Source organism: Cyprinus carpio, chromosome A7 (assembly GCF_018340385.1).
Source record: "Cyprinus carpio isolate SPL01 chromosome A7, ASM1834038v1, whole genome shotgun sequence".
Taxonomy (NCBI): domain Eukaryota; kingdom Metazoa; phylum Chordata; class Actinopteri; order Cypriniformes; family Cyprinidae; genus Cyprinus; species Cyprinus carpio.
The window spans coordinates 2,136,859-2,162,248 of NC_056578.1; the positions used below are offsets into that span (position 1 = coordinate 2,136,859).

The following is a 25,390-nucleotide window of genomic DNA, read 5'->3' on the forward strand; positions in this document are numbered from 1 at the left end:
GTTAAACATGCCACTTCCTGTTGCCATCAGGTGGCGCTATGATAATCAAAAACAGGCATGATGATGTGTTCAGGACGGGACTCTTGTGAAAACTTGTGAAGTAGGGGCAGATCGCGGATTAAGTGGAGCCTGGTTCCAGCAACTTCCTTTTTCACTGCATGTAGTAGCATGCTTTAGCATTCTTAAGCTAAGTGCTACGCTGTAGCATGGTTGAGTATGTTTTTAACATGTGTTGCCAGTGTATTTAGCACTTCCTGGACACTTTTTAATATTTTTGCCATCTCTTCTAGGGTTCCCGACGGTGTTTAAACAATGACACTTCTCTGTCCCTCTTCTGTTCCTCTTCCTCTATGTCTTTGTCTCTTTTCTGTTGCCTAGTGTGGCGCCTATTGACTATAACCCGAATAAGGCTAGGCTAGTTTGATGGTGTTCCTGAAATGACGTCTTCTTCTTAACCGTTTGATAGTTTGGGGCAGATTTGATTCATTGCTTGTCATGCTGAGTACAGGCACTTTTTCCTTTTTACTGGCATGAGTATCATCGTTTAGCACGTTCAGCTTCCGTACTACTACTCCGCATGTATACTCAGTATGTGGTTCTAGCATGTTTGAAGCCTATTGTACACTTGTTGACACTTTTTAAGATGATCCTAGGCAGCTGCCATTCACAGTGTTAACCATTGTCACTTCCCTGTTATCATGCAGGTGGGCGCTATGTCGAGAACTGAATTTGGGACATGGGTGTTTCTGTCTCTATTCCCTTGGCATAACACCTATCAAACGTATATGAAGCTTTTGGCATGATGCGACATTGTCTTGCCTCGAGACTTTACATAAACTTCCTGTTTCATTATTATTAATAGCTGCTTTGCGTCACTTAGTTTATGTTGTTAGCATGTTAGGGATTATTTCTGATGAATATTCCACAATTTCTAGATTTGTTTAATAGTGTTCCCCCCACATGTGGGCACTTATCTTACTTTGCTCTTTTCCGTAGGTAGTGCTCTATCAGTGGAAAACATGTCACTTGACTCCCTTTTGCCAGTAGTGGGCGTCCGTATAGCTATACCAAATTATGGTACCATGGAGACATGGTCTAGGCCAGACCTCTAACAACTTGGGAAGTTTGTGCTGGCTAGATTGCTGGATACATTGCTCTATGTCTTGAGTTACAGTAATGTTCTATATTCACTGCATTAATACGCAGTGCCTCTTTCTACAACTGAACGCTAGAGTGTTGCTCACCCCGAACCAGTGTTATGTTAGGAACTGCTTCGTGTGAGGCAGAATGTTGTGATCCAGCCTAATGAACACAGTTGCACGCTTGCTTTGATTATTTGTGGCAGGCAATGTCCTATCAACGAAAGTGTGTGTTTAAATCAAGACACTGTAACGTTCGCTTCGGACAATAGGTAGTGGCGAACCAGAATGTCTCTATACCTGATACGGCTGTTGATGTGTTTAGGACCGGGCTCTTGTCACACGTTTGAAGTTGTGGGGCATGATCGTGTACATTGCCGGCCGGGGTTACAGTCCAACTTTCTGGTGCCAACAATGCATTAGTGAGCAGGCGTGAGCACTGTCACCTAAGTGTTGCTAGCATGTTTTAGTATGGTGCTGATGCATGGTTCCAGCCGATTTCCGAACACGGGGTTGAGCACCGCTTGTTAATATGTTCCTAGAGGCTCCCTAACAGCTTTTATGTAAAGCCAGTTCACTGCTTCTTCTTCTCACACTTCTCTTCCTGTTTGCCAGCAGGTGGCCCTATTGACCTAGAACTGAATTTGGTCATGAGTGTTTGTTCAGGACAGAACACCTATCGCCACATGTGAAGTTCCCCTGGTCGCGACTTGGACCCTGCTTGCCCAGTTACAGCAACTCTCCCTGTTTCATCGGCGAAACTATCAACTGGATCAGGCCGCCAGGACACACCCTTGACGAAACTCAAACCTTCGCAATTTAACATCACAAAGGTCTTATGATGACCCTCACCAAATCTGAAAGACCAATCCGATTTAAAAACTGTTTAGCGAGGAGTTTGTCAAAGTACGAGGCATGGAAATGGCAAAACACTGCACAAAAATCCTACGGAAATTCAAAATAACACTTATCCTTCACTGATTGGGTTTTTGGATTTTGTACTCAAGAGACTTTTTTGTAGATAATGGTGCTGTGTACACGTTTGTACCAGTTTTTCATGCATGTACGTGAAACGTAGCTCGAGGCGCACTCCGTTGAAATTTTAAAAATAGGTGGAAGCTTATCGAGACCTTTTGCCCACAGTCCCACTTTCTGAAACCTATATCAGATGTTAAATTTCGCCAGTGTCTGATGCCGTGTGCAAAGTTTTCGTGAGTTTTGGGAGCATGTTTAGGCCCTCAAAAAATGCGACTTATTGCGGAGAAGAAGAAGAAGAAGAAGAAGAATAAACGGAGCACTTCCAAGAGGGTTCCTCGCACTGCAGGTGCTCGGGCCCTAATAATAATAAACAAAGCCATTCAATAGAGGGTCCTCACACCATCGGTGCTCGGGCCGTAATAATAAATAATAAACGAAGCAGAATATACAAGAGGGTCCTCACACCATCGGTGCTCGCTGCCCTAATAATAATAAGAATAATAAACACAGCAATTCCAAGAGGGTCTTCGCACCATCAGTTGCTCGGCCCCCTAATAATAAACAAAGCAGATACAATAGGGATCCTCACACCATCCGGTTCTTTTCGGGCCCTAATAATAAAAAAATAATCCTAGGAAAGGAAACAATAGGGCTCTCGCTAGGCCAGGCTTGAGCCCAAAATAACAGTCCCATTCTCGCCTGCCCTTCAAAAAAGTGCTGCTGCTGTGTTCATTAAGCAAAATTGATGAAAAGTCAGTATTTGGGCCACCAATACTCTTCCTCTGTATGGACATTCTGGGTAACAAACCATTTATACCTAGACAATCACTGATGCATTACTTTTTCCATTTAGGACTGACCTCACAGTTCAAATTTCACTACATTACAACCAAAAAAAATAACTAATATCTTAAAACCTTCAAATAAGCCATTTTAAGGTTCCCTTCGCAAGATGGGGAGGTTCTCTGAAAAATCTTGACCTACTAACCCAGCGAGCTTCACCCTTTTATAATCCCAATTCACCCTCAGCCAGTGAAGCCTTCTCATAAACAAAGTGCACAATATGTTTGATTCCTGTTGTACTATTAAATGGAGGTCCTTTTAAAACCTATTAGCAAGGCATTTTAGAAGCAAATTTTGTAATTCCAGTAGTCAATAACGCAACTTTGGTCGCCAGTTTTTTTAAAAAGGGAAAATCCCCCTTTTTAGGCAATGATGGACAGTGGTTGTTTTTATGGATTCAAAAAAATTGTCTTAAAAAGTTTTAAACTGTGTTCATTAGATTCATTTTCAAATAAAAATCAATCAAATAAAACATGTTTATCAGGGGAACAAAAATTGCTCATCATTAGATTATACATTTGGATATATATTTAGAACATAATCAAACACTACTTTTATGCCAAAGTTTAAACATCGGTTTAGTTTAAATGTTGATTTGAATAGTCAGTTTTTTGCATTATAATTGCAGTGAAAACTTGAACCCCAAGCTTGTACCCAATAATCTATTTCAAAACATCAAAAACTTAAATAAAAAATGCAACAAAAAATAAACAGTAATGGCTGACCATCCAGTCTCTGGCTCTGATCTGATCTCAACCTTGAGTCTTTTTGGGGGCCTTCAGCTAAACAGTAAAGACTCAGCTTTTGATCTTGCCTCTGTCAGTGGGTAGTGTCTATTTTTGGCACTCCTTCATCGGTTGTGTGTGAATGAATGATTTTTATTTAGAAAATGTGCTGTTAACCAGTTCCATATGTGTGTGGCTATTTTGCGCTGTTTGATATTTTAGTTCAATACCCAATGTTTTTTGTTGTTGGTCGTGTTTAGGTTTGTTTGTTGTTTCCTTCATCATGAATGATTTATTTCCTATGAGCACTATTTTTGTAATTATGAACCAGTTCAGGTGTTGTGACCTTTTAAGGAACCATTTTAGCCCTTTATAAAAAAATAAAAAAACAAAAAAAAAAAAATTCATATCCAAAATGAGATAATCAGCTAGCCAAGATCCACAAACATCAAAAGTTTTATGACCCATCCCAATTAATGTCAAATAGTATTCAAAACGTAAAAAAAACTAGCACCAGGGGAGGGGTCTAAACCAACACTGTAAAATAATAGGAATGATCTTGTTTTATGATCTATATTTTAATAATATAGAAAATTTCTTTAAAGCTATTAAAAATTTAATTGACTAACAATACAACACAAGAGTTTCAATTGTTTATTTACCTAAAAGGTGACAATATTTTGCAGACAGTGTTTCGCTGGTTAACTTCAGTTGAAAAAAAAAAAAGAAATAACTGTAGAGGTAGTTCCAAATATATTCCTTTGAAATTTGGACCCTAGAACCCTGCAATACCAGTGTAGAAAAGACATTTATTTTTAAGTCTATGTTATGTACAACACAATGACATTGTAAGGACCGAAATTCAATTCGCAACACACCAGGGGGACACAGGTGTGACACGATTCAATTCATTTTCACGAAGAGCTGGGCGAGTTCCGCAACACAAGTGGCAGTGATCATTGGTGACATGATGTAGGCGTATCCAGCAATGCAAAGCAAAGTAGAGAAGATTTAACAATGGCAAACGAATATTCATATTTATGATGATTTGTTGAAATGGTGTGTGATAGAATTTTCCCATTGAAAAAGACATTTAACAAGTAACAGACTGACATGAATTTCACGAGAATTTATGAAAAATTTGTAAGATTAGGTCACATACATGCAGATGTGTACTGTGGAATCTTTAACAATATTAAAACTGTCTCGGTCTTCTTTTACAACACTCATTTTCACAGTTTAAGTCTGTATATGGAACAGTTTTACAAGGGTCTTGAACTGAATTCCTTTTGTGAGCAGGGCATTTGGCACCGCAGCTGCCATGCCACAGCAGTCACTCTTACGGGCTTCACCACTGGCCCCTCTTGCTCCAGTCGTTAGGAGTAAACATGCAAACATTTGGGGTCAATTCCGGAGTGGTGACGCTTCTGCATGGCCGCTTTCATGAACTTCCACTATGTCCTCTGCTAAGTTGAGGATATACTGACCCTGCAGGGAGATGAACAAACACAGCTCAATGTTTAAGCGAAACTACCATATTGACATACTCACTACCCAAAACTAACCCGCTAACTCATGCAAAGTGTTAAAATGCCCCTATTATGGTTATGGAAGGTAATATATTTAGCTTTTGGGCGTCCCCCACAAACAGGTTGACATGCATGCAAGGTGAAAAAAAACACACTTCATGGTCTGATAATATGCATTTATTTTTTCCTTTTTTGCTCAGTGATCCCAAAACGGTTCGCTCTCAAAGATTCATTTTGACAAACCCCTCCTTTGCGTGACGCTAAACTGCAGTGAGTAGTCTGATGAACGAGTCTGGTGTGACTGGGTCTACTGCGTGCAGTGCATGTCACTAACAGAAACCCCCCCAAACCATCCATTTACTTAGCCTCGCAGCTCAGCGGTGGTAAAACCACCCAACAGCCATGGTATAATGCGTTAGCCTAATGGCAGAATACGTATTGATAAAGCTAAAGCTGCTGTTTGTAACACAAACGTGTTGCTCCTATATTTCATCAGAATTCCCAAGTATAACAACGCCCAAACATGTCCACTTATTCATCAAACACATTTCTAGAACAATTGCGAGGCGAACAGTATTGCTGTTAGCCAGTTAGATGGAGAACCTCCAAGCTGCGCTGAGGCGTGAACACAACACACACACAGCTAAAATACATATTTTGCATGCTACAGTGGGTGAACATGATTTCACCACGTACAACATGTTCTTGGATCCAATTTCCCTTGTTTGATTCCTGGAACAACATTCCATCAAACCAATCAGAATTGAGGGGATAACTTTTCAGGAATATATCCATTTTTAAGGCATTAGTGATTAGGTGCTTCTACTCCCTTGTTATCAGATTATCGTTTCGCACACTAATTTTAGGCATATAATTATGGGAGGGTTTAGGTTTAGGGTAGGGATTGGGTTAAGTCCTTTTATTTTTTGGACTGTTATGTTGATCCAGGATCAACAAAAGATGCTGATCCAGGAACATGTCTTACTTGGCAAAATCCATGGTGGACCTAGGCTATCACAAGACCGCAACAGTTTTAAAAAGACTCAACCTCCACTTTCAGAATAAAAATTTCTGGACAATTTATTCATCCCCCACATTTCATCCACAATGTTCATGTCTCGTCTTTCTTCAGTAGCAAAAGAATTTAAGGTTTTTGAGGAAAACCCCAAAAATTTTTTTTTTTCCAGTTATTTTACCTCCATATAGTGGAGGCGTCAGTAATGGTGCTCAACGGATTAAAGGTTAAAAATGCAGTTTCAATGCAGCTTCAAAGGGCTCTACACGATCCCCGGAGGAACTGAGTCAAGGAAGCTTTATTCTCGTGTTGGTACCCGGTCGGACGGGAGAGAGCGGGGGAGACTAGTGTGCGCCGTAGTGTGCAGATTGGGTCGTGAAAAAAGGAACGCAAGAGGGCGTGGAGTTCCGTCCGGACTTTTTACCACACATGCACGATATGTGGCTAGCTCTGTGAGGCGCAATGCGCACTCTGTCTGTTTACAGCGGTGTCAAGTCAGGGTAGTCTTAAAAACTCCCCAACACTTTGCCTCCTCCAACTTCAAAATCATTTCACATCATTGGTTTAAATTTTTTATTTTTATGTATATTTTTTTTTTAAGGTGTGTTTGACCCGCCTGGCACATTCACTTTTGCAAAACACTGGTCAGTGCTTCTGCAGCGAGGTGGGATGATTTTGAAGTGGGAAGAGAAAAATGAGGTTGGGAGTTCTTTCGACATACCCTTAACGGGTACCCAAATGGATTTGACCCTCACAGTGCAGCGGACAGCATCTCCTCCACAGGAATAAGCCTAACGGTGTTTGAGGGAGGGAGGTTCAAGTTCAAGTGTCCCAGGTCTGCATGCGCAAACAAGTGGGAAGGCATAAATATGCTAATGTTTCATGCTTGGGAACGTCACTGGAAAACAAGCTTAAGATTCATTTAAAAAATGACTAATTTTCCTGACTCGGAGTAGACTCTTCCTTTGAACGACAATAAACTTTATACATGGTTTTTGCACTTTTAGATTTCAAACTTTGCATGATGTTTTCATTCACTTAGATCAGTGTTTACACCACTGCATGAAAGATAATTAAAAAAAAAAATCCATAATGGGGCATTTTAAAAATCAAACCCTTTAAGTCCAAATTTAAGACATTTTTAAAGTCCTGCACAAATAAAAGTAGTATTGTACTATATGAGTGAGGACAAAACAAACAAAAATGTTTTATAAACAACGTCCAGCATTTAAACCATTATTTAAAAATAAACAATTTTTGATGTATATGATAATCAGCTTCTCGTCAAACCACCAGTTAAATTTACAACATCGTTTACGCTGTGTTTAAAATATGGGGATTGATTATAGATTACTTTTTAAATGAAAAATGAAATGCATTCTCTGCTGCCAGTAGGTGGGCATTACGACGCAAGCAACATAAAATATAGTTTATATATACTAGGGGTGGGCGATATCATTATGACCAAATTCTTATATCCTTGTTATGAGTAGTTTTATTTCACAGTAACAATATTAGTTTTTTTTTTTTTTTAAATAAGGTCTTTTAGGGCTGGGGGGGCGATTTTTGCAAAGAAATCTTGATTTTTCCAGAATGTTTGATGGATTCTCAATTTTTTTTTTACGATTTTTAACTAGTCAACTTGAAAATGTAACTACATCATGATTCAAGTTATTTTTTCTTTATTAATCCTCTAGTTAAAGAAAATTCTATTCCAAGTGACGCAACACATGAACTGTTGCCAACGTGATAAATAAATATGTTAAACAAATCACTTGTTACATATCTTTGCAGAAAAGATGCAAAACTACAACTACATATTGTACAAACTTGTCTTATGCATATTTGTGTGTTCAGAAATAATGAGGAAAATTATTTTAGAAAATCTCAAAAGTGCAAGGTAATTCAAATTGAAAATGACTGAAGGTATAACACCAGTAGACTTTTATTAACTATAAATGTTCTTTAAATACAAAGAGCAGCAGTTCTGTTACAGGTTTTTTATTCGACCGTTGCTGCTTTTGCATTGCTTTTTCTGTGTAATACGGATGTGTTTGACTGTTGTTCTAGTGTTCTCTTGCCGTTGTTCTCATGCATGAAACCCATTTATCTAAAAACACTAGCGCTCAAGTTAAAAAGACATTTCACCCCATCTTCTAGCATTTTTTACTTATCCACTGCCTGCGTCACATCTTTGTCAAAACAAAAAGCGCTGTGTGAATGACGCTACATTTTAAAAGTTTAGAAATCAGTGCTAAATTTATGTTCCTTCACAGACCGCGTCACATGCTGAGCGTTTAATCACTTGCACCAACATGCGGTTGGATCGTTCTTTTCTCTTTACTGTTCTCCCGGGCATATTTGTCAAAGTGTCTAATTCTAACATTTGGTAATCTTTCTATTGTGCACCCTTGCGGATTCCTCGATTTCTAAATCAACACATAAAATTGTGGCAAAACAATACCATCTTGCAGGACTTAACTCTAAAATCGGCGCCCAATAACTCGCCCCCCCAGCCCTAAGTTCTTTTAATACAAACAATTGATTCATCCATCCACAAATTCAGCCTTTTTGTCACGGGTGTCAATATCACACAACAACCCCTAGCCTAAAGTCAACCAATTTAATACAACAAAATCAAATAAACCACCTTAAGCACACTGAAGACCCTGAAAACCGTCCCTCAGCGATTAAATCAAGAATAAAACCCACTAATTACTCTATTATTGCCACCTTCACAGGGGTGTAGGTCTCTCTGACAGCACTCAGAAACATAGCTGTTGACAGCGTGTTGCACATATAGCAACAAATGAGTTCTCTTTCATTGGCCAATTGTTTTGCCCATGGCCCTCCCATCACTTGCTTTAAAACCACAATGCGTCGCAAACGTATGCGAAATGTTTACATTTTTTGTGATCCACCTTACCACAGGAACAGTCACGGGGCTTGTAACCTGCAATAGAGACTCTAGTCAAACATCACTACCGGTTGACAGCTTTCACTGGTTAATTGTGTCCTATTCGCTAATATCGCCCACACCGTAATATATATAAGCTGCAATTTAACTTATAAACACTAATTTAGACATTATCAAATGGTAACCCCTACCAGCCCATGCCATTAAAGCCCTTCAGTGGCCTTCAGACATACATTCATATAACCACACACAACACAAAACCCCTTATTGGGCGTTGTCCCCAATCTGTGAATGGCGTGTTTCACTGTCAGAACAGCAGCCCAGTATAATTCATTAACAGTAGATTCATCACAGAACTTGCTTGTCATCCCCATGTTACCACTAATTCATTGATTGTGAACTGCCTCTGAAACTGCCCGTCTGTTCCAACCATAGCAACAGCCTTTGAAATGTGCCGAGCTCATATTACTTTACATTGACCGCCATATCCTTAAGTTTAATAACCACATTATCCCAATCATCCTGATTCCTGTGTTTTTCCATCCCCAATTGGGCGTGTGATACGGAAAATCTCTATCTCACAAATCATATCACATTCCCCTTTTTTAAGACTATTCCCGATCCACGATTTTATCACGCTCTTCTTTGTCATGTTGGTTTCGACTATTTTTGCAAGTTGTCTGAGCAGTAGCAGCCAATGAATTTCCCCATTTTAAACCAAAAGCCTTACACAGGTAAACAAATCCCCAAAGAAATAGCAGACATTCTTAGGCCAAAGTGGTGCGAAGATAGAAATCCAGTTGTCATTATTTTCGTTCTGTTCTTAAGAACAAGATAGGCTACGTTTCCCGCCCGCACACCAATCCCCCATCCCCGTCTAGCCTAACTGCGACGGTGCACATTTTTATGCAGTCTTTACTAAGCCTAGGGGCTGCTGGACGCTTGATGTGCTGAGCAGTTAAGCATTCGCTCGTCGCTAAAGTCCATGCCCGTTACCTGAATCTAGGCGTATACCTGCCTGTCTCATAGTCCATTTAACTATCAATTTATTAAAGTTTTTTTTTTTAATTACATGTTTTCCGGGCCCCGTTTGATATGACATGTTTATTGTGTTGTGGTTGTGGACCAACACTAGTGTTTAATTGTTACCAAATTCTGTTTAGTGAGAATGTTCTCCTTTTCTTGCCCGTCTCAAACAAAAAAAAACAAAAAAAAATGGGTTTGTTGTTGTTAATTTATTCTTACAATAGCCCTTATGATTGTTTTTTGCTCAGAAATTCTAAGGCTACAAACATTCATTCATTTTCTTACTTGTTCTTAGGTAATGCAAATGTACTCTTATTTTGAAAAATGTAATTTAATATACAATTTAAAACAACAAATAATATTGTTATGCCTTGATTCATATTATGCGCGATACTGAACAATCTATATTTTGCAAGGGCCAGTACACCCCATTTTTTGCGGGTGCGTGCATACCTTTCAATTATATTGTTTTTTTTTTGCCGCGTGGAAACCTTTACATTAGTTCTGGTTTTTGGTGTTGGGGGGATGATGGGGTGAGGAGGTGAGAGTGTACAAGAAATTAATGACGAAGTCGCACCCTTCCATGCCGTCTGCCGTCATTGAAGTGACTCTCAGCTGCACGTTCTTCGGTGCTGCGTCGGATTTGATGTTTGGGGGTTCATGTTTGGTGGTGTATTCTTGTGTTGCATGGTTTTGTTTAGTCGCGGGGTCGACGTGCGACGATTGACTATTTATGCGACGCGGCTGCGGTCCCGCTAGCTGGCCGTTAAATCATCCGTATACATCCTTATTGCATGTGCATGATGTTCTTCCTAGTAACAAGTACCTCCACCATGCCTTTGTCTGCTGCAACCATTCATTAAACACGAGAGACCACTGCAACGCGCTTCCTATTTAAATAGTCGTTGATGCGGCCTTAATCTTTACAAATACTAGTGGGAACTGTGTTCACTTGTGTGTGTTGTGTGTGTGTGGTGTTGCAACGCATCGGGACGGTACTCCAGCCATGTGCGCGAGCACAGAGAGCGCGACCATGTAACGTGGAGACCGTGAATTGACATGTCGTCATTTGTGCCCTAAGAGCTACCCCCTTTAAGGCTATTTAGTTTTTGTTGTCCCACAGATGACGTATTGGAGACTGATGAACCTGTTCTATGAGAGAGACACATTTGTGAATCGTTAAATTGTATGTATTTTTCTGGTGTCTGATGCTCTGGATGTGCCTTGGTGCCTGGTAGTTGAGAGAAATGTAATTAAAATGACCTTCGACCTTCCAAGGGGTGCCTGCTGGGGGGGTTGCATTGCGGAGTGGGGACGCCCCCCAAGATAATGGCAGGGGTACTATCATTACTGTAGCTGTTTAGGGTATGGTGGATAATTAGCTTTTTTTGTTTGTCGTCTTGTGGATTTGGTTTCTGGTGATTCAGTTGATTCCAAACAGTTTCGTGGTCCTCCAACGTTTCTCAATCAGATGGTTGTTGTAAATTTTTCTCCCTTGTTATGAAAGTTAGTGTGGACCTTTTTCGAAGTTATATTTCTTGTGTTGGTTACCACACATTTATTCAAAATATTTTACTTTTGGCGTTCAGCAAAAGAAAGAAACTTTAATACACGTCTGGGACTAACATGATGTGAGTAACAATAATGATGAGAAATTTAATTTTCTGGGGTAAAAACTACCCGTTAGATGACAAGTGGCAGGCATGTTTAGTTAGTAATGTCGCTTTAAGACCTGTACGCATCTAATATACAGGGATACATCCGTTTTTCTCTCAACTGTTTACTTTCACTTTAGACCTAACCAACAGTGTTTATATGTAATCCTTGTGTGTTTTTGACAGTAATAGGCACTCAGAGAAAGCGCACGTCAGAACAGCACGCAAATTAAATGTTTAACTGGCAATGCTTTAAAGCACATGCAAAATAATGTCTTTTGCCCGATTGCGAACATAAGTGTAGTGGTCCTGTGACCGATGTTACTAACTATAACTGCTGGAGATAACATTTGATATCGTAGTGAATTTATGTAGTGTTGTACAGTGTACTGAGATGGAGCCACGCTGGCCTAGCATGATAGTACGTTATTTTCTTCAAAAGCATATATCTTAGAGACATTTTAATCGTCCGTCCGCGATCAAAAAATTGTCATCATCGCACAACCCTATCCCCAAATGTTAAACCCCTCTTGAAATTATAATTAAGGACCGTTTTTTAATAAACAGTGTATGATTACTGTAAAACTTTTATGGCCTTAAATGGGTTTCTAAAAACCGAACTTAAAACTTTTTAAGGACTCCATGGGACTCTGGGAAATCTGAAAAACATCCTAAGTGATCGCTTACCTTACTAAACATAATTGATGAGGTTTAAGGTATTGAAGAGTTGATATCACATCCTCTTTCTTGACACCCTGGGTTTTGATCTAACTGATTTCACTGACAGAATCAAAAATTGCCATAACATTAAAAAAAAAACAAACACAAAAAAAACCTTAACCATCTATACAAGCTAAACCTTTTAAAAACTTGATTAAACCAGTCTGAGTAAATCAAAATGCACTATGGGTGATATCAATGGGGAAGAAAAAATATTTTGTCATTGAGAAAGCGATGTTTTTCATTATGAAAATTGCCTTTATTAGAAAAGAAAACAAACAAAAACCAACTGTTTTATCATTTAGATTATCATAACTGTTCTAGACAATTTTATTAAAATAAAAATTAAAAACTGCAATAAACTAAAGGCAGTAAAACACGATCTTACCATGACGTATGCTTACTATTTAAATATATCACTGCGACAATTATTTTTTTGCTTACAGTAATGAAAATTGGGGGTGAGGTGTAACTAGTGTTGTCACAATACTGGAATTTCTAATTCTGGAACGGTGTGTTTTGGTTATTGTCGGAAAAAAAAACTGATATCCGATAATTTTTTCAATACCGATTAAAAAAAAAAGTTTAAATATTAAGGGCATAAAATATTAACAATATAACAATCACAACAACAACATTAAGACACCATATTACTTTATGAAATACAAATGCACTAATATAATTAATAAGTAACAAAAAAACTAACTTTCATTTATTTATTCTTACTATTTATTTAATTTGCAAGATTAAAATGTAAACTGAATAAAATTATGCAAATATAAAAGCAAAACTGTTGCAACACTTAGTTTAACATGTGCTCCCAAAGCAATGTTAAATAATTAAAAAGCTTTTAAGCCCATGCAGAGAGACGGAATGAAACAACAAGCTGCTAAGAGATCACAGAGCCTCTCAAATGTATAAAATACAGTGAAAAAAAAAGATATTCACCCATATACACTTTTTTGGTTCTGCTTTTTTGGCATAATGAGGATAATCAGGTTATGACACCTACTTGATTGTTGATCTGTGGCCGTTCTCCGTTCTCTGATTTGAGGGTTCATGAGGATCTCCAGAATTGTCTGAGACCAGTATGAGCGGTATGGAGAGCAGACCCAGATCAGACAGAGGCTTCTCTGGAGTACCCGTTTTTCCTTCCCACTTTCGAGAGCTCATAACCTGGCAGATGTGAACCAAAAACAAACAGTCAAGTTTTTTATTTGAAAAGTTTGCTTAATACTACCTACTGATTATTCAGAGATGGCAAGCAATAATTTTGAACCCACTGTAAAAATAAATGAATAAATAAATAAATAAATAACTAAATAAATATATATATTTTTTAAATCATTCTTCTGTTGATTCTATGTTCCTCAGAAAAGACCAAATAACTGTACGTTTACTCACTAAACTCAATAAGTAGTTTGCCATAGCCTCTTCTCTGGTAAGGTGGTAAAGTCAAAATGCAGGCCACATTATAGTCTTCTGTTGATTCCTTTTCCTTTAATGGAAGGAAAGCACAGAATAAACAAACAACATATAACCCAAATCAAAAAAGGGGACTAGATAAAATGCAAAACAGTTTGAATATCAGTGCACTAATTCAAGCAGATCTGTAGTTTACCTTGGAGAAGTAGCCAACTATGGTGGAAACCCTTTGAGTCATACTCTGTCATAACGTAGAAGAGGAAAGGATCTGTGTCATAGTACAGTGTCTTGTGGTCCAGGGAAGCATTTTGGCCAGTACACACACAATTTTGTGAATATGTCTGTGTGGTAAAAAAAAGGTCAATGTATTTCTACAAACATATGCCCCACAATCCACTATTTGCTACAGTAAAAAATTTAACAACAGTATCATCTGTCTGATCGGTCAGTTCTAAACATCAATTATGAACTAGAGGTTACCAACCCTTGTTTTTTTCCTGGCCATCTATTTCAAAAAAGGATATAGTTCCTTTGCGATAGATCTCATTTCCTGGCGGGTGTCTAAGGTTGCATTTTGTCTGTAAATGTTAATAAACCGGACAACATTATCTGTGGGCATGTGTATTTCTTTCAAGCTAAATGCACCTACTAAAGACTCACGCTTATTGTTTTATAATGTGTCTGGGCTCAGGTGTCTGCCCATGGAAAAGAATGTAGCTGCCAAGTAAAAATAGAATAAATCCAGCACAAACAATGAAAACTGATTCTATATATAATACACATATATTAAATCTCCAAGTTTAAAAATATTAATGTTATATAAATATAGAATTTATATAATAGGAAACAGCTTTTTGCAGTTTTACTGATTGGAATCAGCTCAGATCTGAATTTAAATTATTATACCTGTAATGGAATCAGTTTAAATAAAGTATGAACACATCGCCAGATACAAGTAGAGCATGACAGATTGAACTGTAAGAATAGCTTGACGCTGCACAAATAAAGGACATGAGAAAAACTAAAACAGCTGTCTCGCCCTCCTGCCCATTTTGTCTACTTTAATCTAAAATATAAAGAAGAACAGAACAACAAATTTTTTCCAATTTTTGATAACTATATATATGATGCTGGGAGTGTGTTTATTATTTTATTAAGTCACTAAAAAACCAAGCTCTCACCAGGTGCCTCTGTAGACACTTGCAGCTCTTGATCGGTACTTAAGACAGAATTCACAAAGGTAGAGGATGGGGAGGGTTGTGAGCTCCTGTGGGTATGGAGAGAAGTACCACGGCTTTAACCTGTGCCGGCCCAGCTCAATACAGTCTATGTTTCTTCATTTCGTGTGAACGATGTCATCGTGACTTCGGTCCGACACCAAAAACTACCAGTCATGCGAGGGCAGAGGGGATGCCATCAGAACTGTCCTGGGAATCCTGAGAGCAAATACTAGAATTAGAAGGATGTGCAGCAGTGCAAAATCTAACAACAATAAATAACAAAAGCGGATGTCATATGGAATAAAAAAAAAAAAAACACCTCTAAACTTTGTTATATAGCTGATCTTTTTATTACCCATTTGTTATTACCAAATTACCCTGAAAAAAATAAAATCAGTTAGATAGAGAACTGAATAAAACCGACTCTTACATTTACAAGATCTAAATTGCTTTTTAGTTAATTTCTATTGTTTGAGCTTCACATGTTTTTGTCTAAAAACCCTATGCCTTCACTTTTACAGACACACAATAAAGGCAATGGGGAAGTAAAGGAGCCGGACCTCTCCTGGCGGCAAAAAAAGACTGTGGAGCAGCGAGGGTTGTTATTCTGGAACACCTTTACCATCTAACAGAAAAACACAAGTGGATGCAAAGCTTTGGGACATTTTACTAAGGAGTGGAGGAAAACAGGTAACAGAAAAAATTCAGCAAATTATGAATAGGGAATACAAAACATTTTAAATGTTTGATGATTAGGAGACATGTGACTTGCAGCCTCTCATTTTTTACTTTGCATTCAACAGTTCTAAAAATTTACTGTTTTACATGCTAAGCAGAAAAACGCCAACTAGTTTATATAATATATAAGCCCATTATGTATATATATATATATATTAATATATATATATTATATATATATATATATATATATATATATGTACATACTAGGGATGCACGATATTGGATTTTGCCGCTATCCTATATGGCGATAATTTTCAACTCATTTTGGCTGATAGCCAATATCGCTATACAAATATTTTTAATTTTGGTTAGTTTTTAACAGTAATTTATTTGTTAGAATTAAATAAACCATAATACAATTCTTTTATAATGACAGTACACTAAAGATTTGAAAATAACTATAAATAAAACTATATTGATCACTGGATTTTTTTTTTTTTTTCAGATAGATGCAGTGGTAACCTTAACATTTTATTTTTATGATTTAATATTTGTAAATGGCGGTCTGTCTAAAGCAAAAAAATTCTGAAAATCTTTTTAGAGCTCATAATTTGTTTAAAAAACATATATTACCACATGAATGCTAATAATATATATATAATATATATATATTATACTATATATATATATTTATATATATATATATATATATATATATATATATATATATATATATATATATATAATTATTTAACTTAAAGTGTCATCGTTTGTGATTTTTTTTTTTCATGTAAGATGTAGCTTCTGACCTTAAAAAAATCAAAACATAGTCATGCATTTTATGGTCTCAGTTTATTTGACTGCTTTATTTAAACAGGAAAGTCTATATATTAGTTGTGTATTTTGCTTTCATTTTATTAGAAGTAGGCCAAAAGTGCCTCCTATGTAATTAAAACTCGTTACTGAGTGGGCATTAGGACCAGGGGGAGGGCTGCGTGCTGCACTATGTGCTATTACGGTTTACCGCTACTCTATCATACACCAAACACGTCATGCTGTACGTGCATTCTCAGTTTAAATGCAGCGATCCAAAACAGTGAATACAATCGCCATTCAGGCAAAACTTTGCCTCGAAAATGAGCCACAATGCTGACATGATCTAATTGCTAGCACACCCTGAGCACATGTGAGTTAAAGGGATAGTTCACCCAAAAATGAAAATTATGTCATTAATGACTCACCCTCATGTCGTTCCAAACCCGTGAGACCTCCGTTCATCTTCGGAACACAGTTTAAGATATTTTTTAGATTTTAGTCCGAGAGCTTTCAGTCCTCCATTGAGAATGTATGTACGGTATACTGTCCACGTCCAGAAAGGTAATAAAAACATCTTCAAAGTAGTCCATGTGACATCAGAGGGTCCGTTAGAATTTTTTGAAACATTGAAAATACATTTTGGTCCAAAAATAGCAAAAACTACGACTTTATTCAGCGCTGTCTTCTCTCCCGGGTCTGTTGTGAGCGCGTTCACAGCACTGCAGTTTAGTGATATCCGGTTCGAGAATGAATCACTCTATGTAACCGGATCTTCTTGAACCAGTTCACCTAATCGAACTGAATCGTTTGACAACGGTTTTCACATCTACAATAAGCATTAATCCCAAATGACTTAAGCTGTTAACTTTTTAACATGGCTGACACTCCCTCTGAGTTCAAATAAACCAATATCCCGGAGTAATTAATTTACTCAAACAGTACACTGACTGAACTGCTGTGAAGAGAGAAGTGAAGATGAACACGAGCCGAGCCACCAATAACGAACGAAAAGATTGACTCGTTCCCGAGTCAAGAACCGGTTGCATCGGTTTTCGGATCACCAGTAGTGATGGGACGTGCTGTTCTTTTTCGCCGCGAACCGGGTTCTTTCGGACAGTTCGATTCAATAAACCCCTTGTTGCCGAAAACGGTTCAACAGTTCTTTTTGCCTCGACGTCAATGACTTCATTGGCGATGATGGCCTTGATTCAAGCCTTCGGTTTACCCGCGCTCATAACATTAGCACAGAATCAGTTCAAAATTAATCATCAAAAGAACCAGTTCGGTTCAGACGCGCTGTGTGTCAGTCTGCTTCACGCGCATGCGCCGTACTCATCAGCTCCTCGGGTTCTCGAATCGGACGCGTCCGAGAGAAACGGGTTCTTGACTCTCGAGAACGAGTCAATCTTTCGTTCGTTATCTGGCTCGGCTCGTGTTCATCTTCACTCCTCTCTTCACAGCAGTTCAGTCAGTGTACTGTTTGAGTAAATTAATTACTCCGGGATATTGGTTTATTTGAACTCAGAGGGAGTGTCAGCCATGTTAAAAAAGTTAACAGCTTAAGTCATTTGTGGATTAATGCTTATTGTTGACGCGAACCCTTCCAAACGATTCAGTTCGATTAGGTGAACTGGTTCAAGAAGATCCGGTTACATCGAGTGATTCGTTCGCGAACTGGATATCACTAAACTGCAGTGCTGTGAACGCACTCACAACAGACCCGGGAGAGAAGACAACGCTGAATAAAGTCGTAGTTTTTGATTTTTTGGACCAAAATGTATTTTCGATGCTTCAAAAAATTCTAACGGACCCTCTGATGTCACATGGACTACTTTGATGATGTTTTTATTACCTTTCTGGACGTGGACAGTATACCGTACATACATTCTCAATGGAGGAACAGAAAGCTCTCGGACTAAATCTAAAATATCTTAAACTGTGTTACGAAGATGAACGGAGGTCTCATGGGTTTGGTACGACATGAGGGTGAGTCATTAATGACATAATTTTCATTTTTGGGTGAACTATCCCTTTAATGTATTCCTCTTATCAGCAAGACATATCGGCATAATTTTTATTTACATTTAAAGCCATTATCTGCCAATTCCGATATTCATCAGATAATATTGTGCATCCCTAATATATACACACACACATACAGGTGCATCTCAAAATTAGAATATTGCATTTTTTTGTATCTTATTTTTTTTTTACTTATTTCAAAAAGTGAAACTTTCATATAATCTAGATTCATTACATGTAAAGTAAAACATTTCCTTTTTTTTTTTTTTCTTTTTCTTAAAGCCCTATGCCTCCACTTTTACAGACACAATAAAGGCAATGGGAAGTAAAGGAGCCGGACCTCTCCTGGCGGCAAAAAGACGGTGGAGCAGCGAGGGTTGTTATTCTGGAACACCTTTACCATCTAACAGAAAAACACAAGTGGATGCAAAGCTTTGGGACATTTTACTAAAGAGTGGAGGAAAACAGGAAATAGAAAAAATTCAGCAAATTATGAATAGGGAATACAAAACATTTTAAATGTTTGATGATTAGGGGACAATGTGACTTGCGTTCAGGCAACAATGTTGTTTTTTTAAAGATTTTTTTTATATGTGTATGATTTTTATGATTTTGTGAGATACTTCTAGACAAGTAACACTGAAATGTGTAATGTTTGAGTGTTAATCAAAACATGGGATTAAATCATTTTTGAATACATTTAAAAAAAACAGGCATCATGTTGTACTAAGAAAACATCTGTAAATCGAGTTGAAGGCCTTACCTCATCCGTCCCTCCACAATTTTTCCTTTTTCTCCCTGGCTGAGAAGGAATAAGACGACGTGTTGTGCCATTCTTCCAGAAGAAGAAAAAAGGCAAAATTAAACCTGTTTTTACCTTAAAAAAAAAAAACCCAGCAAGCTCTCAACATATTCTCTGTATTTATATTCTTTGTAAGCTGATGATTACATAGCAGGGATGACCTTATGTAACAGATTTAATTAGCAGAGCTTCAATCATTTGAAATAATTATTTTGTGTTTTTTTTATGTTGTTTTTACTGTTGTGAGAGAGGTGAGCTGCTCATGTTCTTCTCTGGATTTAATGCTGAAGGAGGGGTCCCTCATGGCTGGATAGACCGAGGCCTGACTTGCCTCTGCAGAACTTGGAAGTGAAGGCACTGGAGTCGCTGCAGTCACTTGTGTTGCCAAAGAGACAGATTCAGCTTTTCTCTTCTGAAAGAGGTAGCAGAAAGACGGATAACTTTTTCTCAGTGCAACTTCATTTTATATATATATATATATATATATATATATATATATATATATATATCTATATATATATATATATATATAATATATATATACACATATATATACATACAGTACAGGTCAAAAGTTTGGAAACATTACTATTTTTAATGTCTTTGAAAGAAGTCTCTTCTGCTCATCAAGCCTGCATTTATTTTCTTAAAATAATAGTTTTCTATTTGAATATACTTTAAAAAAATAATTTATTCCTGTGATGCAAAGCTGAATTTTCAGCATCATTACTCCAGCCTTCAGTGTCACATGTAACATCCAGTCTATCACATGATCATTTAGAAATCATTCTAATATTCTGATATATTATGAGTGTTGGAAACAGTTCTGCTGTCTAATATATTTGATGAATAAAAGGTTAAAAAGAACTGCATTTATTCAAAAAAAAAAAAAAAAAAAATCTAATAATATATATTATTATAATATATTTTCTTTACTATCACTATTTATCAATTTAACACATCCTTGCTGAATAAAAGTATTGATTTCATTTAAAAAAAGAAAAAAAAATTACTGACCCCAAATTACTGACCAGTAGTGTATATTATTACAAAATATTTATATTTTAAAACATAGCTTCTTTTTTTTTTTTACTTTTTTTATTCATCAAAGTATCCTAAAAAAGTATCACATGTTCTGAAAAATATTAAGCAGCAGAACTGTTTCCAACTTTGATAATGAATCATCATATTAGAATGATTTCTAAAGGATCATGTGATAATGATCCTAAAAATTCAGCTTTGCATATATGTATAAGTATATATATATATATATATATGTAAGTATATATATATATATATATATATATATATATGTATAGTATTATATATATATATATATATATGTATAAGTATATATATATATATATATATGTATAAGTATATATATATATATATATGTATAAGTATATATATATATATATTATGTTAAAGTATATATATGTATATAATGTGATAAGTATGTATATGTATAAGTATAATATGTATATATATATATATATCTATCTGATTATATATATAATATATATATATAGATATATTTTATATATATATATATATATATATGTTTAATCATACATACAATTTTTTTTTTTTTTTTTACATTTCTGAATAAGGTGGTGTTTGCCTATGCAAAACACGCTACCACCACTATGCTAGGGTGTTGTAAGTGGTTGGCAGGGTGCTTATGTTATCTAAAGTGTGATGAGTGGGTTTCAGCATGTTGCTACATTGTTCTAGATGATTTCTTAGTGGCCCATATCAAAAGCTTCCACGGGAAGTCTACTTGATATTCAATTTGTTTAGGGGTTTGTTCAAATCCCTAACCCTAACTTTAATTAGTAACAGTAATCACCACTAATAGCTGAATAATAATAATAATAATAATAATGAAATTAATGTACTCTAGCCACTTACCTCACGTTATAAAACAGATTACAGGGAGTAATGAAGTGCTTGTAATGAGTGATGAGAAATTATTAAGACAAATATGGAAAATGCTTTCATATTCACTACCAGTCTAAAATATGAGTTTAAAGTAAAAAAAAAAAAAAAAAAAAAAAAAAAACACCCAACAACCTGTTTTTGGAAAAACATTTCTTCTTCTTATTTTAAAAGTGGTATTCAATCCGTGGAATTTCTTATTATTTTAAAATGTAATTCAATCCTGTGATGCCAACATTGATGTTTCAGCAGCCATCAACTTATTCAGCAAGGATGCATAAAATTTATCAAAAGTTTTGTATATCTTTTTTTTTTTTTAACAATTGAGCACCAAGACTAATTGATAATAACTGAGCACTGAATCAGCATATTACAATGATTTGTGAAGAATCATGCGACACAGAAGACTGGAATAATAATGCTGAAAATTCAGCTTTGCCATTAAATATATTCAAAACAGAAGTGGTTATTTTAAGAACACTGAACAGTTTTGCTTCAGGACTGCAGAAAGAAAGAAAGAAAAAAAAAAAAACTCTGCAACAGATGCTATGACTATATTTTACATATGGAGCTCTGTAGCATGGCAGCTGTTTAGAATATCTTATTTTAAGGACAGACCACCCCAAAATGAAAACTGTCATCATTTACAACATTTACCCTTATGTTGTTTCTAACCTTTAAGACATACTTTCTATTGTGAAAGATATCTTGAAGAAAACACAAGACGACATTTTATAAAAATAAATAAATAAATAAATAAATAAATAAAACAAAAACAATGGACCCCACTGACTTTCTGTGTGTAGGGAAAAAAAAGGTTTGGAACAGCATGATGGTGAGTAATTGATGACAGAATTTTCATTTCTTGGTGAACTAATTCTATAACAATGCTAACATTATCATCACATAAATTTTCACACTGCTTGCCAATCGGCAATCTAAATTGAGACGAGGCATCCCTCACACTTGTTGCAAAGTGTGATATAAGATTTAATTTTTTTTTATGTAAATTCAGCCCATTGATTAAAAGCTCTTTCTTGACAGATTGACTTTTATTAGTGTACAATGGGCGGGTTTGTCTGTACCGGTGTGGGGAGGGTTTTGCCTCTTGAAGGAGCTGAAGCAGACTGAATGTTGAGATCTAGACTCTTCCTCTGAATTAGAACAAAAAGGAAGAGAGGTTGGTAGAGGATTACATGGTGTGTAAACAACAACAACAAGTTTTAAAATGACGGTCAATCAGTTGGGGATGCTAACACACATCAAATAAACCCTAATGTTGTAAGCAGATTTGAAATAACCAAGAAACAACATTCTTACCACATCTCTCTCTGGTGAGCTGGGCCGGGACCCCGGCAGGCCATTCTTCGTTGGAGTCTTTGCCTCCTTTTTGGGAAACTGGAGCTTCTTCATGTCCAGGCGGTCTGGAGTCACCCATTCATCCAGTCGCTTATTGACTTTCCAAAAAATATAAAATAAGTAAGTTAATTAGATTTTTTTTACAGTTAGCAAAAATTTAAATAAAACTTAAACTGATTAATATTATAAAAATTACATTGTATATGTCGAAGAACAAATAAAGTAGTAAATCAAGCATAAAGGCAAATGATTAATACTCACAGTCAATATAGTGGACATAATAAAGCTTTCTCCCAGGAATATCTTTGACACTGAGAATTTCAGCCAATGCTTTGAAGGAATAAAAGGATAAATGAAAATTTTAGACAGATGAAAGCGGATCCACTTATACCTAGAAAGGGAATTTAGATGTTGCATGTTTCACCTGTTATTTAGACCAGTGGCCAGTTGCATAAACTACTTAGTCTACTCTTAAAAGTTAGCCATCTATTTTCTTCTAATAGACTAAGTCATAACTATATAAAACCAGTTACATAAAAAGATAGACTGGGCTAATTTAAAGTGAAGTGACATACAGCCAAGTATGGTGACCCATACTCGGAATTTGTGCTCCGCATACAAACACAGCAGTGAACACACACACACCATGAACACACACCCGGAGCAGTGGGCAGCCATTTATGCGCCCGGGGAGCAGTTGGGGGTTCGGTGCCTTGCTCAAGGGCACCTCAGTCGTGGTATTGCCAGCCTGAGACTCGAAACCCACAACCTTAGGGTTAGCAGTCAAACTCTCTAAGCATTAGGCCACGACTTCCCCTTCAAAATTCAAAAGGAAGATTTGTTACCTCTTGGTTGACTGCCAGTTGGTCAAACTACAGTAGTCAACATTTGAAGTGGATCAAAAAAGTAACACAAAGTTGTCCTAAGATAAGAAAGCATTTTGGCTTTAGAATTTGGGGCAACTTTGATTAAAGGTTTTGATCCACTTCAAATGTTGACTACTGTAGTTCTTAAGACATAGTCTTAACATAACAGAGACTATATTTACGCAACTATTAACAGCTTGGTCCAGTTCAAAATAATGTGACTCCACAGGTTGGTTTTTACTTAACTAAGATCTTAAGATATATAACTTATAATTATAACTTAATAAGAAATTAAAATTCATTAAACACATTTGCCAATAATAAAACAAACCATAGTACAATTGCATTTTAATGTATCATTTAAGTTCTACTGTAATTTTAAGTATCTTGGGACACATAACACGTACAATTGTGCATTCACATAATCTTCGTTCAGTTCCATAACTTAGCCTACTGTAAATCATCACCCAATGCCATCACTGTACCACCACATGTTTCATAACAAGTGATTATCGTCCGAAAACGATTAACGTAAGAAAACAGTCCCTAATTAAATTGACCGAAAGAACGATTTTAATTTCCATTTAAGTGACATTATCAGTACAGCCGCGAGTCTTTTGTTTACATTCGATACAGAGCTCTCTGGCTGACACTTACGCCACTCGTCTTCATTTTCTTGATTTTTCCGCAGCACGGGAAGACGGCAGCCTTCAATGATTTCGACCTATGGGGAGATAATGCCGTTATAAACCAATGCGCCCAATGTCAATAGAGCGAATGTGTTTCACAACAGCATTCACACTAAATAAAACCACACAGACCATGAGCAGCTTACCGAGGAGTCCGCCATCTTAATCACAAAACACCCCCAGTGCACAGAATTGTGGGTAAAAACAGAACGCCGGCTTGTTGCTCCAGGGCTATGCTCCAGGGGCGCTTGCTCTCAAAAGCCCAATCCAGTGAGCTGCATTCAGATCTAAAGACATGTGCTGCGTCCCAATTCGCATACTATCCATCCTAAATAGTATTTGAAAATAGAATTAGTATTTCCCAAATCAAAGTGTGTTTAAAAAAGTATGCCAAAGATTCCCGGATGGTCTACTTGAGATTAAATTTCGAAGTGCAGATCGATGCGCACTCTAACGGCTAATGTTGCCTATAACACATTGCGCGGTGGATGAGGATTCGATTAGAACTACAAACACGCATAAAAAGTGTTTAAAAAACTACAAACATGGCGGATATACACGACAGACGGACAGGTAAAGAAAGACAGACCGCTCAATGTGCCTACTTTATACTACGCCCTTAAAGTATGTACTCTTTTGGTGAAGAAAAAGTACACACTTTTGAGTGTGTAGTAGAAGAGTAGGCAGGCTTCGGGACATACTATCACGTCACACAATTGCGTCCTTAAATGACCGATCCCGCTCTGTCGACAGTGAGTCCGAAATCGAGACACCCCTCGCTGCAGACTGTAGCGCGGTGACTTACGTACGTCACGTATGTGTTTACCGCAAAGTGACGTAAGGTATGTCTTTAGCACGCATGCGCATTAAAAACAAAAAAACGTGGTAAAGCAAAGCGCACGCATGCGTGTGTGATTTGCATTTCGTGATGACGTTAGTTGTTTTCGCGTCTTGCGTGCATTAAAATGCATGCGCTTACTTAAAAGAATAGAGATCGCTAAGACATGTGACCAACTGGGCGG

General features: G+C 36.9%; 1 pseudogene; it reads right to left on the reverse strand.

The window, feature by feature from the left end:
• Positions 1–5,033: 5,033 nt before the first annotated feature.
• LOC109067591 lies at positions 5,034–25,097 on the reverse strand (annotated as a pseudogene).
• Between the last annotated feature and the right edge of the window lie 293 nt (positions 25,098–25,390).